Genomic DNA, 6,516 nt, shown 5'->3' with positions numbered 1-6,516 from the left:
TACTATTTTACAGCTTTCCAGATAGAGCCGAACATATCAGGATACTTGATCAGGCAAACAAACAAATAAATATTCAAACATGTAAACAAACTTGACTTTTAGTAGTATATAGATAGTAGATGTCTGGTGAAAGGGAGAGAATGGTGGAGGCCCTCCTTTCACCTTTTTTTATCAGTGCGAATATGACGCAGCGTTGACGCTAAGAACTCCTCCCCGTATTATTTATACGATTGTTTCTGATACGGTGGATCATAAGATCGTACATGTAGAGATTTAATATTTTTTTCCTGTTCAACACGTTCACCCCCGACCCCCCCCCCCCCCAAATCAACAGGCGTCTGCAAAAGTCGAATTTTTTTCGGAACTCCCCCTTCACTCGTGTTGTTTTTATAAACGAAAGACCACTTAGGACTAGCGTGAATTTTTTCCATATGCCCGCTTCCCCCCCCCTCCTTCGTACCTGTTTGAATGACCACAGTATACAGGGGATTGTGTGGTCAGCATTCCCCGCCCACACCTCACTTACGTATTTTACCCGAAAGGTAACAGTTCAACTGTTTAAATGACCACGTCTTACAGTGGATTGTGTGTTCAGATTTCCTCGCCCACGCCCCACGTGTGTCCCAAACGTGGGCCGCTAGTCTGGTTAAATTAAAATATAATGCAACCACATATACGCCTCCAATAGTGTTTCATATTTATTGAAATAACTTGTAGAAAAGTTAATTATTAAAGAATTATGGTACCAGCAAAAGTCCATCATTTATTCTGTCAAGCAAATATATTCAGTGGCAGCATTGGTACTATCGAATTCACTAATTATGAATAACTGAAAAGTAGAAAATATGTATGATAAGCCGCGGGTCGGCTCGTATGGTATAATACTGATAAGTGAGATTACAATATCCATATTAACCAAGCTACCTCAAAATTTGTTACGAATTTAGTTAAATGCGCTCTAGAAATGTTAATTAGAAACGAAATTTAGGCCTATCATTGTGTTTTACTTGTTTGTTTTTATGCCCTTCCTAGTTAGGCTTCTCCTCAGTCGGCCTTGCCCGCCCATATTGTGTCCATGTTAAATTTCCACGGGGGGAGAAGAGGGGAAGGGATGGGCGGACACACAATTAGAAAAATTGTACTCTAATTTTGCAACGCAATTCTTCGATGCCCCCTTCGTCAGGTAGAGGAAGAGTTGAGGAGTGTGCGGCTAACTTATCGGAAAAAAATTCAAACATGGGAAGAAGGTCGAAGGATGTGGGGCGGGGCGTACGGAAAAGGTTTTGAAAAAGTAATGTGGCACATAGTTGTGATTTTGTGTATATTATTTTGCCGTGGGCCTTTTCTCTGTTTGCATTAACCTCCATATTGGGTATTGTTGACGTCATGCTTTAACGATTGTAGGAAAAAAAGTCACAATAAAAAAAACACAGGAAAAAAAACAGAAAAAATGCATAAAACAGCAACATGTCTTTAATTCAACACATTGTGTATTGGGTTGGAAATGTTTAATACAACCTTGTATTCGAAGTAAAGAGGAGGAAGTCGATTGTTTCTTATGGATGGAATGTTTAGGGCTGGACGGACGCAAAATTGTAAAAAATAGCAAAAGATAGAGACACTGTGTTCCCGTGTTAGGCTCGTCGGCTATTGCATTTTTATATATAAGTTGACAGGCATGTTTCATAACTTTGTCTTAAACTATTGAAATTGCAAAAGACAGTTGTAGTAGTATTTACTACTCAGGACTAATCGTCAAAATTAATCTTCTTTAGAAATTAATCCGGATAGCTCAGGGGTCGGCAACCTTTTGAAGCGGAAGAGCCAAAAGTTAATATTTTCAAAATTTCCTTGGTTTTAAAGAGCAACTAACATTTTTTTATTTCAAATATTTTTTTTTATTAAGATTATTAGTATTTGTGCAAGGAGCTGGAGAGCCGCATCTTGATATCAAAAGAGCCGCATGCGGCTCGCGAGCCACAGGTTGCCGACCCCTGGGATAGCTGCTAGTGGGCCGCTAGTCTGGTTAAATTAAAATATAATGCAACCACATATACGCCTCCAATAGTGTTTCATATTTATTGAAATAACTTGTAGAAAAGTTAATTATTAAAGAATTATGGTACCAGCAAAAGTCCATCATTTATTCTGTCAAGCAAATATATTCAGTGGCAGCATTGGTACTATCGAATTCACTAATTATGAATAACTGAAAAGTAGAAAATATGTATGATAAGCCGCGGGTCGGCTCGTATGGTATAATACTGATAAGTGAGATTACAATATCCATATTAACCAAGCTACCTCAAAATTTGTTACGAATTTAGTTAAATGCGCTCTAGAAATGTTAATTAGAAACGAAATTTAGGCCTATCATTGTGTTTTACTTGTTTGTTTTTATGCCCTTCCTAGTTAGGCTTCTCCTCAGTCGGCCTTGCCCGCCCATATTGTGTCCATGTTAAATTTCCACGGGGGGAGAAGAGGGGAAGGGATGGGCGGACACACAATTAGAAAAATTGTACTCTAATTTTGCAACGCAATTCTTCGATGCCCCCTTCGTCAGGTAGAGGAAGAGTTGAGGAGTGTGCGGCTAACTTATCGGAAAAAAATTCAAACATGGGAAGAAGGTCGAAGGATGTGGGGCGGGGCGTACGGAAAAGGTTTTGAAAAAGTAATGTGGCACATAGTTGTGATTTTGTGTATATTATTTTGCCGTGGGCCTTTTCTCTGTTTGCATTAACCTCCATATTGGGTATTGTTGACGTCATGCTTTAACGATTGTAGGAAAAAAAGTCACAATAAAAAAAACACAGGAAAAAAAACAGAAAAAATGCATAAAACAGCAACATGTCTTTAATTCAACACATTGTGTATTGGGTTGGAAATGTTTAATACAACCTTGTATTCGAAGTAAAGAGGAGGAAGTCGATTGTTTCTTATGGATGGAATGTTTAGGGCTGGACGGACGCAAAATTGTAAAAAATAGCAAAAGATAGAGACACTGTGTTCCCGTGTTAGGCTCGTCGGCTATTGCATTTTTATATATAAGTTGACAGGCATGTTTCATAACTTTGTCTTAAACTATTGAAATTGCAAAAGACAGTTGTAGTAGTATTTACTACTCAGGACTAATCGTCAAAATTAATCTTCTTTAGAAATTAATCCGGATAGCTCAGGGGTCGGCAACCTTTTGAAGCGGAAGAGCCAAAAGTTAATATTTTCAAAATTTCCTTGGTTTTAAAGAGCAACTAACATTTTTTTATTTCAAATATTTTTTTTTATTAAGATTATTAGTATTTGTGCAAGGAGCTGGAGAGCCGCATCTTGATATCAAAAGAGCCGCATGCGGCTCGCGAGCCACAGGTTGCCGACCCCTGGGATAGCTGCAACTAGTGTAACCTTATGAAACAATACTGATGTGATTGGCGTAACGTTTCATTATTTGATTTTGTACAATACTTTTTTGTAAAAATGGCTTTAAAAATAAATTAAATTTTACCCGTTGCTGTTATTTTCGGTTGATTAAAAAAATTAATACGCTTGATCACGTGGCGCTAACAAGCTCGCCAAATCTACCAAAATGGACTGGGGTGGGTAAGGGGAGACACTGACACATCCATAGCCTCACCCTACCCCCACTTGTCTGTGACGCAACAAGCCGACGATCGTCGCCTTTGATGTTGTGTAAAACCCGTACGGTACCCGAGTGGCTCGCAGTGGTTTCATGCCCCACCTCCCTTTCCCGTCACTTTGTTCAGTTGATGTTACTTACCATCGGGCGTAGATCAAGAAATTTTACACAGTATTCGTCTGACACGTTCATCAAATGTATTCCAACAAGCGCAGGAAAGGGGGGAGGACGGGACTGGGGGGGGGGGACGTTACAATAAATTTCTCTAGCTCTACAATCTGACCAAGAAAGTTATTTATAGATCTAAATATAAATATCATGTGGCCAAGCTAGTTATTTATAGATCTAGATCTAGAATCTAGGTCAAACAAAAGATTAATTAAAATAAATACCAAAGATTCATTAAATAAAAATACAATCCATTTAATAATCATAATACATTTTAGTCCTAAAATACTTGATATAAATCTTTGTGATTTATCTATCTAGATCTAGATTCTAGATCTAGATAGATAAATCACAAAGATTTATATCAAGTATTTTAGGACTAAAATGTATTATGATTATAAAATCGATTGTATTTTTATTCTAGATCTAGCAAGAGTTACGCAAATACTAGATTCTAGACTTTAGCAAACGAGTCGTAGAATCTAGATCTAGATAATTCTATCTAGATCTAGATAATTTCAGACCTTCTTTATTTTATATAATTCTTTGTTTGGCTAATTTAAGATAAAATTTAATTTGAAAGTTACTACTACTAGATCTAGATCTATGCGCGTAAATTAAGTTGCATAAGGAGACTCAAAGTATTAAAGTATAGTATAAAATTCATCTGTGACGTCACGAGTAAATAGCTAAGTTATTAGTGTAATCGGCTTACATGCGGGTTGCACAGGTTCTAGACCAATACGTCAATGAACATTTTTTTTTTAATTTTAATTTTATTTTTTAGATGTGAATCATAAAGTTGCCTATCTGAACTTAGCGGGATACAGGTCAGGTGACGTAGAGTTCATCTGTTTCTTTGTCCTAAGCATATGAAGGGATAGTGTGGTCAGAGACATGCTCGGCTGGAATCGTTTTTTAAACGATAAAAACATGTTGTCTGAGAATTGGCGGGACACTGGGCAGGTGAAGTAGAGTTGAGTAGGTCACCTGTGACGTCAGTATATGAAGGGATAGTCAAAATACGGTGTTTTCGGTGTTTTTCAAATCGAAAAGTTTGTCCCCGGGCGCCGGGAAGGGTCGCTACGCCTCTGAGTGACAGACGTGATGTTGTTTGATGGATGGCCCCCGAAACCCACAGTTATCCAACGGATTACGGGTAGTCTAGTATATATATATATATATATATATATATATATATATATATATATATATATATATATATATATATATATATATATATATATATATATATATATATATATATATATATATATATTTATATGTATGTATATTTAAATAAATATATTTATATAAATAAATAAATATATATATATATATATATATATATATATATATATATATATATATATATATATATATATATATATATATATATATATATATATATATATATATATGTATATTTATATAAATATATTTATATAAATAAATAAATAAATAACTACTATATATATATATATATATATATATATATATATATACATATATATATATATATATATATATATATACATATAAATGCCTTATACAGTAGTAACTATGTGCATACGCATGTGTATATGTATTTCAATATTTTTTTCCGGATATATTATTGTTTTTGACGCTACACATTTTTAGGGCTGAACTTCGTCCTCTTATTACTTTCGTGTATTTAGGCTACGAAGTATAGAGTCTTGTAATCGTGCAAAAAAAAATCGAGATTTTTACAAATCTCGACGTTTTACATCTCATTGAAAACATAATTTTGCAATCTTGTCCTTATGTCTATATGTCTGTCTGTCTGTCTGTCTGTCTGTGTGTGTGTCCGTGTGTAAACACGATAACTTGAGTACCGATACAGCTAGTTTGATGACATTTCATATATAAGTATTTTATTAAAATCGTAGATCCGTATCAACTTTTGAGCGATTTCCGATAACCGGAAGTGGTACTTTTTCTATTTTGAATTTTTCAAAAGCCTATAACTTGATTACTATTTCAGATAGATAAATGAAATTTGATATGTAAGTAAAAGATATAATTTTTTACCATCTGTGAAATTATGATTAATTTCCGTTGACCGGAAGTACTTATTTACGCTATTTCCGATTTCTCAAAAAACGCATGTGAATTTATAAAGTACTAATAATATTGCGCACTATTATGCACATCTTTATTTATCGTTCACTTGGTGTGCAATTCTTTTTTTCTACAAGATATTTAATCTACTATCCGTCCCGGCCAGGCCCTGCTCTGGCTTCTGTAAAAACCTTTCTGTTAAAGACCGTTACCTGTGTGTTGAGTAATCATCACAAACCCGGCATTGCCCACCCAAACTACAACCAACCAAAACCAAAACAACAAAACGCAAACATAACTTTAACACAATTACAAATACAAACGAAAACAAAAACCTAACAACTAACCGAACCATAACCACAAACACCAATACAAACACAAAGAAAAAAACAATCAAAAAAGCAAACGAAAACAAAGACCTAACAACAAACCCAACCACAGCCACAAACACCAATATCAACACAAAGAAAAAAAAACGAAAAAGCAAACGAAAACAAACCAAATCCAAACGCAAAACCAACCACAAACACAAATACAAACCCAAGAAAAAAACACAAACAAAAACGAAAAAAGAAAGAACAAAAACGAACCAAATCAAAACGCAACCACTTACGCAAACCTAACCTAAACACACA

This window comes from Physella acuta, unplaced genomic scaffold (assembly GCF_028476545.2).
Source record: "Physella acuta isolate Inbredline_101_S28 unplaced genomic scaffold, ASM2847654v3 ptg000024l, whole genome shotgun sequence".
NCBI lineage: Eukaryota > Metazoa > Mollusca > Gastropoda > Physidae > Physella > Physella acuta.
This window is presented reverse-complemented; position numbering follows the sequence as displayed.